The sequence below is a fragment of the Delphinapterus leucas genome, unplaced genomic scaffold (assembly GCF_059928025.1).
Source record: "Delphinapterus leucas isolate spDelLeu-1000000601 "Yukka" unplaced genomic scaffold, BTC_Dleu_Yukka2 spDelLeu_asBTCV2_sq60, whole genome shotgun sequence".
NCBI lineage: Eukaryota > Metazoa > Chordata > Mammalia > Artiodactyla > Monodontidae > Delphinapterus > Delphinapterus leucas.
Window position 1 is genome coordinate 169,444 of NW_028322269.1, and position 14,190 is coordinate 183,633.

Below are 14,190 nucleotides of genomic sequence, written 5' to 3' on the forward strand. Positions count from 1 at the left end.
CAAGTCTGAAGGAATCAACTTGAACCAATTATGTGACTTGTGGAATGGAATCAGAAATAGACAGGAAATTTTACAAATCAATAAAAATTTTATTTATACTGGTAAATTGTGATTACACATGATAACAGGTGATAGGTATTTTGTGAAAGCTTGAAACTAGTCTACAGGCTGTAGTGTCATAGTTTTTCATTTAAAAAGGATGTGACACTCGCCCATATTATCATGTTGTCATACAACTTATTCTTTGCCACAGCAAGCCAAAGACTATCAGAAAATACTTTCCAGATATTAATTGGTAGTACTACCTTTGAATTCTCCCTTCTTTGTGATAAAATTCTGTTTTTCTCATAGCACTTGAAACAGAGATTCAGAGAAGTAATTGATTACATATACAAAGTTGTGGGATAAGCAAGCAGAACAGTTGGAACTAAAATTCACTTTATCTTTTTCACTATGCCTTTTTTAAAAAATATTCTAACTCAATACTGCTAGTGGATGAGTGGACAGCAGAGTGTAGTACGAATATTCCATGTAGAATAGCATGGAAGTGAGAAAGGACATTCCTGTTTATTGTGTTGGGAAGGACAGGAGATAAATTTGGAAGGTTATGCTGAGGTTACTTTGGGAGAAATAATGAATGCTAAATAATTGGAATGTGTAACAGAATTAGGAAATTTGAATTTTGGCCTCAACTTTTTCACCAACTAGTTGCAAAGCCTAAGCAAAAAATCACTTATCACTATATGAGTCTCATTTGCTTACTGAGAAAAATGAGAGGCTGAATTACGTGGTTTTAGAGGGCATTTTTATCTCTAAAATTCTATGACTTTATCTTGTAAATCACTGATAGCTAATGTCTAATGGATTCACTCCAAGACTTCAATTCCAGAAGTGTTCAATTACTTATGCATTTTTTATATAATGTGCATACCATACAACAGGAACAGGAATGCATGGGCTCCTCCCTGCCCTTCTCCCCTATATATTTTCATCAGATCCTATGTCTCATGACTGATATTCTGACCTTTTTTTTTTTAGTAAAAAGAATAAAGCAATATATTCAAAACATTTGAACAAAGTTACCCAAACAAACCATTTTCATTTTATATGTTAACCTTTAAGTACTTTTCACATGTACAGCTCTTTTTCACAAGTTATATCATAGTATATAGCTTTGTATTGTGCTTTTTATTATGCTCAATGTTATTTCATAAGCATATTCTTGTGTTACTAATTTTTATTTCTAGTAGCTGTATATATTATTTCTGGTAGCTGTGTATCTGTCTAATGGCTGCATAAAAAGTATAACTTTTTATTTTGATATAATTTCAAACTTACAGAAAACTTGCAAATATAGTACCTAGATTCATCAATTATTAAGAATTTTAACAGCTGCATTTTAAAAGGTGAATCATATCACACTGAACAGATTCATCATAAAATACCGAAACCATCTCCTAATGTGAAGTATTTTGACCACCTTCACGAATGTAGTCTTTTTTTTTTAACCCTGCTGCTGAATTTTTCCTTGAAATAAATGAAAAAGAAAAAATAGCATACTGGGGCAAATTATTTAAATATTTTAATGACCTTTAAAAATTTGCTTTTATTTTAATAATTTTTTTTAAGATGTGGAGTATATTGTCTTCTGGGTTTTGTTGACAGTACTTTCCCCCAACTATGTGTGCTCTTTTTTCTCCATCTTTGTATTTCCTGGAGCAATCAGCAAAGCCCTTTTTAATGAGAAGGTACTTAGCACACATTAATTGAATGCCCAGTAACTGAATGAATTAATGCAGATCGTGATTTTGCAACACTGTTCACAACAGAACTTGGGAATGAGTCAGGGGAGAGGCATGGGGTAAACTGCTTTCAGTCTGAAAGCAACTTCCTGCTTTCCTATGATGAGCTCAGCACAAGAAGAGAGGTGGGGCATGAAATTATGGTTTGTGAAAGCAGAAATAGAGTCACAGATGTAGAGAACAAACTTATGGTTACCAAAGGGGAAAGGGAGGCAGGTAGGATGAATTGGGAGATTGGGATTGACATATATACACTACTATGTATAAAATAGGTAACTAATGAGAACCTGCTGTATAGCACAGAGAATCTACTCAATGCTCTGTGGTGACCTAGATGGGGAGGAAATCCAAAAAAGAGGGGATATATGTATATATGTATAGCTGATTCACTTTTCTGCACAGCAGAAACTAACACAACATTGTAAAGCAACTATATTCCAATAAAAATTAATAGAAAACAAAAAAATTATGGTTTGTGAGGCAAAGTAATTGCTCTTAACAAGGACTTATTCAAAAGATGTTGACTCTTAATTTTCAGATCCTCAGGGAGTGGCAGGATAGGCCTTGACTTTTTCTATTCTATAGGGAAGCCATTGCGAGAATAAGGAATGTAGAATGACATTGTACAAAAAATATCAGAATCCTCTTCTTCCCTGCCATAGGCTTGATTTTATTCCTCCAGCTGCATATTCACAAAACCAAGACAATGTGACCTAAGACTGACAGGAACAAGCTTCAGAGAAATATCAATAGAAGAGATCATTTGTTTTGATGGAGGATAAATCATGTAGTGTAAACGATATCAAGATTGGTTCTTTTGCCTGCCTAGGCTGAGTGGGGAGATCATGGTAAAGACAGTATCTCCAAATACACAAATGTCTGAAAATAGACCTAGGTTTAAAAGAAGTATGAGTCATTCAGTGGAACCCGTCACAGCAATATGAGCAGAAGAAAACAACCAAAAGGCAGATGATGTAAGAAGGCGTGGGCCAGAGTGTTTTCTTTGAATTTGGAGATTGTTTAGTCATCATGTCCAGGGCAGCTCTTTCGTATGGCTATGGCTGGTAATGAATTTGTCATGACCTCCTTCACAGAGTTATTATATAGATAGAAAAAGAAAGATAATGGATGTGCCCACCATTTGAAAGTTGTAAATATTGTTTAAACAGAAATGTTTACATTTAGTATAAGTGTAAATTTAAAAGTGAGGTAGTAATTGGATTTTCTAAGTGTGGCCAAGTCTATTTTATTTTGTTTCTTACTATGTGCAGGTTCTTTTTTTTTAAATTAATTTTTATTGGTGTATAGTTGCTTTACAATGTTGTGTTAGTTTCTACTGTGCAGAAAAGTGAATCAGCTATACATATATCCCCTCCTTTTGGATTTCCTCCCCATTTAGGTCACCACAGAGCATTGAGTAGAGTTCCTTGTGCTATACAGTAGGTTCTCATTAGTTATCTATTTTATACATAGTACCGTATATATGTCAATCCCAGTCTCCCAATTCATCCCATCCTTCTTTCCCTGCCTGGTATCCATACCTTTGTTCTCTGTATCTGTGTCTCTATTTCTGTTTTGCAAATAAGTTTATCATTTTTCAGATTCCACATGTAAGCAATATTATATGATATTTGTTTTTCTCTTTCTGACTTAGTACAGTCTGTATGACAGTCTCTAGTTCCATCCATGTCTCTGCAAATGGCACAGGTTCACTCCTTTTTATGGCTGAATCGTATTCTATTGCATATATGTACCACATCTTCTTTATCCATTCTTCTGTTGATGGACATTTAGGTTGCTTCCACATCCTGGCTATTGTAAATAGTGCTGCAATGAACATTGCAAGTGTCCTTTTGTATTATGGTTTTCCCAGGGTATATGCCCAGGAGTGGGATTGCTGGGTCATATGGTAGTTCTATTTTTAGTTTTATAAGGAAGCTCCATACTGTTCTCCATAGTGGTTGTATCAATTTACATTCCCACCAACAGTGCAAGAGGCTTCCCTTTTCTCCACACCCTCTCCAGGATTTATTGTTTGTACATTTTTTGATGATGGCCATTCTGACCAGTGTGAGGTGATACCTCAATCTGTACGTCTTCTTTGGAGAAATGTCTATTTAAGTCTTCTGCCCATTTCTAGATTGGGTTGTTTGGTTTTTTGATATTGAGCTGCATGAGCTGTTTGTATATTTTAGAGATTAATCACTTGTCAGTTGCATGATTTGCAAATATTTTCTCCCATTCTGAGTTTTGTCTTTTGGTCTTGTTTATGTTTTCCTTTCCTGTCCAAAAGCTTTTAAGTTTCATTAGGTCCCACTTGTTTATTTTTGTTTTTATTTTCATTACTGTAGGAGGTGGGTCAAAAAAGATCTTGCTGTGATATATGTCAAAGAATGTTCTTCCTATGTTTTCCTTTAAGAGCTTAATCGTGTCCGGCCTTACATTTAGGTTTTTAATCCATTTTGAGTTTATTTTTGTGTATGGTGTTAAGGAGTGTCCTAATTTCATTCTTTTACATGGAGCTGTCCAGTTTTCCCAGCACCACTTATTGAAGAGACTGTCTTTTCTCCATTGTATATTCTTGCCTCCTTTGTCATAGATTAGGTAACCAGAGGTGCGTGGGCTTATTTCTGGGCTTTCTATCCTGTTCCATTGATCTATATTTCTGTTTTTGTGCCAGTACCATACTGTCTTGATTACTGTAGCTTTGTAGTATAGTCTGAGGTCAGGGCGCCTGATCCCTCCAGCTCCATTTTTCTTTCTCAAGATTAGTTTGGCTATTCAGGGTCTTTTGTGTTTCCATACAAATTGTAAAATTTTTAGTTCTAGTTCTGTGAAAAAGGCCATTGGTAGTTTGATAGGGATTGCATTAAATCTGTAGATTGCTTTGGGTAGTATAGTCATTTTCACAATATTGAGTCTTCCAGTCCAAGGACATGTTATATTTCTCCATCTGTGAGTATCATCTTTGATTTCTTTTGTCAGTATCTTACAGTTTTCTGCATACAGGTCTTTTGCTTCCTTAGGTAGGTTAAACCCTGGTATTTTATTCTTTTTGTTGCAATGGCAAGTGGGATTGTTTCTTTAATTTCTCTTTCTGATCTTTCTTTGTTAGTGTATAGGAATGTAAGAGATTTCTGTGTATTAATTTTGTATCCTAGAACTTTACCGAATTCATTGATTAGCACTAGTAGTTTTCTGGTGGCATCTTTAGGATTTTCTATATATAGTATCATGTCATCTGCAAACAGTGATAGTTTTACTTCTTGTTTTCCAATTTGGATTCCTTTTATTTATTTTTCTTCTCTGATTGCTGTGGCTAGGACTTCCAAAACTGTTGAACAGTAGTTTTGAGAGTGGACATCCTTGTCTTGTTCCTGATCTTAGTGGAAATGCTTTCAGTTTTTCACCATTGAGAATGATGTTTGCTGTGGGTTTGTCGTATATGGCCTTTATCATGTTGAGGTAGGTTTCCTCTATGCCCACTTTCTGGAGAGTGTTTATCATAAATGGGTGTTGAATTTTGTCAAAAGCTTTTTCTGCATCTATTAAGATGATCATACAGTTTTTATTCTTCAGTTTGTTAATGTGGTGTATCACATTGTTTGATTTGTGTATATTGAAGAATCCTTGCATCCCTAGGATAAATCCCACTTGATCATGGGGTATGATCCTTTTAATGTGCTGTTGGATTCTGTTTGCTAGCATTTTCTTGAGGATTTTTGTATCTATATTCATCAGTGATATTGGCCTGTAATTTTCTTTTTTTTTGCTATCTTTGTCTGTTTTGGTAGAATCTTTGAGCATCTTTTTATGTGTTTGTTTGCCATCTGTATGTCTTCTTTGGAGAGATGTCTATTTAGGTCTTCTGCCAACTTTTTTGATCGGGGTGTTTGGTTGTTTTGATTTTGAGGTGCATGAGCTGTTTGTATATTTTGTGGATTATGACTTGTAGGCAGTGGGAGGTAAGGGAATAAGTATGTCCTACTATGTTTCAAAGGCTTTTATCTATTCAGAAGGCATGTAGTAGAAACAGTACACTCTTTGGAGTTAGAATACACCTGGAATCAAATCTTGGTTCTTCTATTTGGTGCGCCAAAACGTTTGTTTTTTTCCATAAGATGGCTCTAGTAGCACTTAGTTGTGTTTAATGTCATTCGAAACAATTTTGTTAAGTAGTATGTGACAGCTGTCATATCAGCATGCATTTAAAAAAAGACTTATCAAAATTGCTGAAGTTTTGTGTAGCCATTTTAATATTGAAGATGGAAAAAAAGCAACATTCTTGGCATATTATGCTATATTATTTCAAGAAAGGTAAAAATGCAGCTGAAATGCAAAAAAATATTTGTACAGTGTATGGAGAAGGTGCTGTGACTGATCAAATGTGTCAAAAGTGGTTTGCAAAGTTTCGTGCTGGAGATTTCTTGCTGGACAGTGCTCCACGGTCAGGTAGACCAGTTGAAGTTGATAGCAATCAAATCAAAATATTAATTCAGAACAATCAATGTTATAGCATGAGGGAGATAGCCTACATACTCAAAATATCCAGATCAAGCATTAAAAATCATTTGCACCAGCTTGGTTATGTGAATTGCTTTGATGTTTGTGTTCCACATAAGTTAAGTGAAAAAAACCTTCTTGACCTTATTTCCATGTGCAATTCTCTACTGAAACGTAATGAAAACGTTCTGTTTTTAAAACAAATTGTGATGGGTGATGAAAAGTGGATACTGTACAACAACGTGGAATGGAAGAGATTGTGGGGCAAGCGAAATGAACCACCACCAACCACACCAAATGCCGGTCTTCATCCAAAGAAGGTGATGTTGTATATATGGTGGGATTGGAAGGGAGTCCTGTATTATGAGCTCCTTCCAGGAAACCAAACGATTAATTCCAACAAGTACTGCTCCCACTGAGACCAACTGAAAGCAGCACCCAACGAAAAGCATCTAGAATTAGTCAACAGAATATGTATAATCTTCCATCAGGATAATGCAAGACCGCATGTTTCTTTGATGACCAGGCAAAAACTGTTACAGCTTGGGTGGGAAGTTCTGATTCATCTTCTGTATTCACCAGAAATTGCACCTTCAGATTTCCATTTATTTTGGCCTTTACAAAATTCTCTTAATGGAAAAAAATTTCAATTCCCTGGAAGACTGTAAAAGGCACCTGGAACCATTATTTGCTCAGAAAGATAAAAAGTTTTGGGGAGATGGAATTATGAAGTTGCCTGAAAAATGGCAGAAGGTAGTGGAACTAAAGGGTGAATATGTTGTTCAATAAAGTTCTTGGTGAAAATGAAAAATGTGTCTTTTATTTTTACTTAAAAAACCAAAAGCACTTTTTGGCCCACCCAATATTTACTACCCAGTGGGGTCCAACAAAATTGTTTATCTGTGTATGCCTCAGTTTTCTTATACATACAAATGAAGTTAAAATACCATTCTCATGGAAAATGAAAATTCAGTCAAATCCAATCAAATGAACTAACAAATGTAAAGCACCTGGCAATGCAACAATTTGTAATGTGGTCACTCCTTCAACACTATTTCTCAAGGCAGTGTGTGTATACATGTGTAGAAGTCACAATTGCTGAGAGGTGGAAAGCACATACAGTTTGAAAATGGCCCTGGGTGTTTCTAAAATACCCCCTCCCTAGATTCACATATGTGACCATGCTTCTCCAAAGTAATCTTATTCCTACAGCATTCCTTCAAACATGGTTTAAGAAATCCAAAGAAGCTTATTACAATCTGTGATGGCTTTTATGTTGAGAGCCAACTATTTTCTTGTGCTTTCCACATGTAAATTTTTTTAAGCCAGTTTCTAATACTAAGAGGTCAAAGAAGCATCTTGGTTATAGATACCTTTTTATCTTGTTAGAGGAGGAAGCATGTATCCTTTACCTCTCTCCTAAGTTCTCCACTTCAGTCTCCCTTGAGCTGCATAGAGTCATTTTCTCCTTTATAAAGGGTAATTTCTGTCTTCCTATATACATATGAAAGTTTGACTCTTGCTCTTTTCCCTCCACATTCAGAGAGGCAATCAGGGCAAATAAATAAAGTACATATTAATATACAACGTAAGTCATCTGATCAACTGAAAGGTCCGGCTGGTAAACTCAAATTAAAATTACCCAATATATCCACAAAAGGCTTTAAGTGATCTTTTATTTGGTCGATAATAAGAAGAGTATGAATATACATAACTGTTGTAAGTATCTAGTTTAAGATTGACCCCATTATCAATTTATAACTGCTGGTCTTATCTGGCTCTTCACTACTGCCCAGCAATATAGCTAGGTTTCCATGGTCAGTGTTTAGTATTTACAAAAACCATTTCATATCTTATCTATTCTTCCCCAAATGTTTATTTTCTATCCCTTACTCTCTGCATTTGCTTTCAACAGATGACTTACAGTTCTACTGTTGGAGAAAAAGATAGAACTTTTTCTATCAACAGGTGAAGATAGAACCACCTTCAGATGGACACTCCCTCAGCTACTTGTTATTGTATCTGTAAATTTTATGCATCTGCCTATATCCTTCTTATTATAGTGGAAGATGTTTTTGTCCTCCCTTGGGAGGCTAATCTTTTTACTTGTTCTTTACATGCACATCTTTATGCTTCCTCTTCCTAAAATGCTTCTCCAGTATTTCCTATCTCTATAAGTCACCTTCCATTCACCCATTTTCTCACACCAGAAATCTGGGTGTCATCCTTGACTCCATCTCTTTTCTTAATGTCTTATGTGCATAAATATTTATTGAACCCATTTTCCCCTTGTCCCTATACCCACTGCCACTATATGACTCCAGGCCACTCTGATCTTTTAGCTGGATTACTGCCGCAGTCTTCTGATTAGCTTTTCTGCCCATATTTTTTTTTCCACTCTAGTCTTTTTTTCATACAACAAGAGTGATCATTACACATTGAGTTATGTCACTACCCTCTTAAAAATTCTTCAGTAGCTTCCCTTGCATTTAAGAGAGTTCACTCTCCTTAACATGGGTGGCAGAGCCCTGCAGCATCTAGACTTTGCGTACCTTTTCACCCTCCTTTCCCACCCTGCTTCTAGAACTCTACACTATACACTGAATTTCCTTTAGTTACTTGAATATACTGCCCTCTCTGTCTCCTCCAGCTCTGTTCCCTCAGCTTTCCCTATTGTTTCATACCTCTTTCAACAAATTTCTTTTTAGTGTCCAAATCTGAATAGTCTTTCAGGAATGCTTATATGCTTTTCCATCCATGAGGGCTTCTTCACATTTAGGAGAGGTTGGTTCCTCTTCATTGTGATCCCACATCTGTTTGCTTCTCTTCTCATACTCATTACAGTGTTCAGCACACCTTTTGAAATTATTCTACAGTAGACCATAGGGCCCATGGGGGAAAGGACTGCTATGTTTTCAGAGCCAGTCATCCCTAACTGGTATGTGGTTAATTAAAAAAGTAGTGAATGAAATAGTGAATAAAAATTCACTGCTTTCTGAAGTATTACAGCTATGATTGATCCACTTTAAAAAAATCACTCCTGTAGGACACACGGAGGTAGCCTTCAGATCGTTTTTCAAGACAAACTGCTCAACTGCAAAGAGTATGAGTACCTATATTTTAAAACATAGATTTCATTTTTATTTAGATAAGGTGAGGGTAGCAGATCAGGAGATGATTGCCATTGATTGAAAAGATAGTTTGTTATTTACTGTTCCCAAGAAGGGGACATGTCACACCATGCAGGGTCACATGGGGAAGCAGAGTCAGGAGGCAGAGGGAAAAAGAAAGAACTATGTGCAAGAGCCTTTATTGTGATTTCCATCAGAAGGACAGATGATTCAGGGTAAGCAGGCTGTGCTTGGCTAGTTGAAATAATTTCAGTGGGCTCTGTGGCATAGGGGCTGTCCCCAGTTGTCCGGTACCTGGCCCTGGTGTGGGTACGCTATAATACTGCGTACACTATTCCCTGGCAGAGGAATGATGGCCCAGAGTATAAGAGCTCAAAAAAAGGAGATGATTGGGTTATAAGCTCTGGGTTGGTTGGTTTGCATATGGAGGACATGCTCACAGTGGAGTCATTTGCCGTCTCTGGGAATTAGCTGGCCCTGGAAGAGGCATTCCCTCCAGGGTCAGCAAGCCCTCAGATATCAAAGTATCAGAGTAAAAATATATGCTTAATACAACCTGACAGACTCTAGCTGTTAGCTTTGTCAAGGTTTGCCTCAGTTTTCAAGCTCAGGGCATTTTCTTCTCTGGGTAGCCCTCAGCCAATGACTGAGCAAGGTAGTGGTATAAAGGTTTAGTCATTTCCACCCAGTGTGGATTTCTCTAACACATTATTTACTCCATAGTTACCAGTTGGTCTGGAAGAGACTTTTGTCAGATTGGCGTTGCTGTCTGATAGCTTTCCCCGCCAGATCCTGCTTCCTCTCTTTTCCTTTAACAGGTGTTACTTCTCAATAAACCTTTGCACATTTACTTTATTTAAGTGTCTGGTACCCAGAAAGCCTAATTTGTAGTAGGTAGTAGGTAGTACTGAAAGAGCTCCAAGAAAACTAATGTTAAGATGAGATTTGGGGACTGGATCAATCACCACTCAGCTGGTGCTGGTAATGAGAATTTGGTGGTAGGTGGCATGCTGACAGCTTCTAGCTCAGGCAGTGGTGTGATTGTTAAAACTTTCACCACTGGCACTGGTAGTAGAGGTGAGTGCACAAGTCAGTGCCAGTTCATACATTTTAGGGTTAGAGGTGATAAACATAAGGACAGTGGAATTGCATGGTTGCTACTAGTTTGCAATTATGTGCAAAAGGTGGATAATGAAAAGTGGAGGGCAATTAACATAATTGAAAGCTGAGTTTGAGATCCAGAGATTCTCTTTGGTAGATTATTAAAAAGCTCTCATCTCATGCAGTGGGTGAGCAGGAAAAACTGAATACCAAACACAGGACTGGATGGAGTGGTTGAACTGCAGTGATGGTTGGATGCTCAACATAGATCTGGTGATCCAAAGTCAGAGCCCTAGTTGGTAAAACTTGGGACCTGACACATGGGATGTGGCTATTGGGCTAGATAACCTGAAGTTTTTGACTCTGCAAACTTTTTTTGTTTGAGCCTTCTGAGTTTGCAGAAGTGGGTTCTCTCTCTCTGTTGAGCTAGCATTATGCAGGGATATTGCAGAAGCCTCTTCCTCACAAGGCAATAGCTGTCCTCTCCAGGAGCTGCATCCATTTTCTCTCCTGGCTGCCAAGCCTATTACCAAAGTTAAGTCACAATAGGGGGGATTTCACTAGAGAGCTGGGACAAGTAGGGGTGTTTGGGGAGATAAAATTACATAAAGTATTAGTATAAAAAATTATTTTTCATTTTTGTTTTTAGATGCTTTAAAGGAACAAAGCATATTTGTCTAAAACAGAATGATTAGACTATTATGAATAAGATGTAGAAAATCTCCCACCAAGGGAGGGAAGTATCTAGAAGTATTTACTGAGGTCTTTATTGCTCTGGGGATGGGTGTGTGTTTGGGGAATAAAATATAATGAAGAAATTAGCCATAAGAAACATAAGAAATAAATGGTAGAAAGAAAGGTGACAGAGTTATACCAAACATAAAACTTATGCTAATATACATGAGTAGTTTCAACAGATGGAGTAAAAGGCAAAGACTCTTTGATGGTTTTAAAAAGAAAATCCAGTTTTCAGAAGCCTGTACATTGTCAGATATACAACTAAAACAAAAAGTTAAAGAGAAGGAACAAAGATAGCAAGCAAGTATACGGAGATAGTAAGGATAGAGGTCCAAAGCAATAACAGTAACCAGGATAAAGAGGGTTATTTATATTGATAAAAACACACAAATATATAATGCAGCAATTTAAAAACTGAGAATAAGATAACAGCTGATGTAGAATAGATAAGAATATGTGAAACTATACCAAAAATATTTAGTCTCAAGAAAATAAATTTCTGAAAAAGTTAAAATTATTGAAATTGAATCAAGAACTAGGAAACTTGAACAGAAAAATAACTAAGTATGGAAGAAATAGAAAAGATTATATAAACTTTTCTTTCCTAAAAGCATCAGGACTCAGTGTTTTCAAGAAACTGTTATTTCCTATGCTCTCTTAACTGTTCCCAAGTATAGAACATGCTGAAAACTTTTCCGTGAATTTTACACTGCTGACATTATCTTGGTTAATAAAAATCTTGATAAGACACTAAGAAATGTACCAGTCTACCCCTGAGGAATTATTAACATATTTGAATTAATAAACCCCTGGGTCTATCTTTTCTAGATAAGCTACATAGGGTTGCCTATGTAGCTTATCTAGACTACAGACCAAACACGTGTAATTTGGAGTGTTTGCCCTTTTGATCTTTGATTTGGGGTTGGTATTTGAAAATCGCATATACATTTTTGGTTTTACTTGCAATATACATGACATGTCTTACTAGATCTTTAGTTACATAGACCTTTTTTTTTTTAACATGCATCCATAATAGATTTATTTATTCTATTTTATTTTTTAACATCTTTATTGGAGTATAATTGCTTTACAATGGTGTGTTAGTTTCTGCTTTATAACAAAGTGAATCAGTTATACATATACATATATACCCATATCTCTTCCCTCTTGCATCTCCCTCCCTCCCACCCACCATATCCAACCCCTCTAGGTGGTCACAAAGCACCGAGCTGATCTCCCTGTGCTATGCGGCTGCTTCCCATTAGCTATTTTACATTTGGTGGTGTATGTATGTCCATGCCACCCTCTCACTTTGTCCCAGCTTACCCTTCCCCCGCCCCATATCCTCAAGTCCATTCTCTAGTAGGTCTGCATCTTTATTCCCATCTTGTCCCTAGGATCTTCATGACCATTTTTTGTTTGTTTGTTTTTTAGATTCTATATATATATGTGTTAGCATATGGTATTTGTTTTTCTCTTTCTGACTTACTTCAATCTGTATGACAGACTCTAGGTCCTTCCACCTCACTACAGATAGCTCAATTTCATTTCTTTTTATGGCTGAGTAATAGTCCATTGTATATATGTGCCACATCTTCTTTATCCATTCATCTGTTGATGGACACTTAGGTTGCTTCCACGTCCTGGCTATTGTAAATAGAGCTGCAGTGAACATTGTGGTACATAACTCTTTTTGAATTATAGTTTTCTCAGGGTATATGCCCAGTAGTGGGATTGCTGGGTTGTATGGTAGTGCGATTTTGAGTTTTTTAAGGAACCTCCATATTGTTCTCCATAGTGGCTGTATCAATTTACATTCACACCAACAGTGCAAGAGGGTTCCCTTTTCTCCACACCCTCTCCAGCATTTATCGTTTGTAGATTTTTTGATGATGGCCATTCTGACTGGTGTGAGATGATATCACATTGTAGTTTTGATATGCACTTCTCTAATGATTAATGATGTTGAGCATTCTTTCATGTGTTTGTTGGCAATCTGTATATCTTCTTTCTAGAAATGTCTATTTAGATCTTCTGCCCATTATTGGATTGGGTTGTTTGTTTTTTTGATATTGAGCTGCATGAGCTGCTGGTAAATTTTGGAGATTAACCTTTGTCAGTTGCTTCATTTGCAAATATTTTCTCCCATTCTGAGGGTTGTCTTTTGGTCTTGTTTATGGTTTCCTTTGCTGTGCAAAAATTTTTAAGTTTCATTAGGTCCCATTTGTTTATTTTTGTTTTTATTTCCATTTCTCTAGGAGGTGGGTCAAAAAGGATCTTGCTGTGATTTATGTCATAGAGTGTGCTGCCTATGTTTTCCTCTAAGAGTTTCATAGTGTCTGGCCTTACATTTAGGTCTTTAATCCATTTTGAGTTTACATTTGTGTGTGGGGTTAGGGAGTGTTCTAATTTCATTCTTTTACATGTAGCTGTCCAGTTTTCGCAGCACCACTTATTGAAGAGGTTGTCTTTTCTCCACTGTATATTCTTGCCTCCTTTATCAAAGATAAGGTGACCATATGTGCGTGGGTTTATCTCTAGGCTTTCTATCCTGTTCCATTGATCTGTATTTCTATTTTTGTGCCAGTACCATACTGTCTTGATTACTGTAGCTTTGTAGTATAGTCTGAAGTCAGGGAGCCTGATTCCTTCAGCTCCGTTTTTCTTTCTCAAGTTGCTTTGGCTATTCAGGATCTTTTGTGTTTCCATACAAATTGTGAAATTTTTTGTTCTAGTTCTGTGAAATATGTCATTGGTAATTAGATAGGGGTTTCATTGAATCTGTAGATTGCTTTGGGTAGTAGAGTCATTTTCACAATGTTGATTCTTCCAATCCAAGAACATGGTATATCGCTCCATCTATTTGTATCATCTTTAATTTCTTTCATGAATGTCATAATTTTCTGCATAGAGGT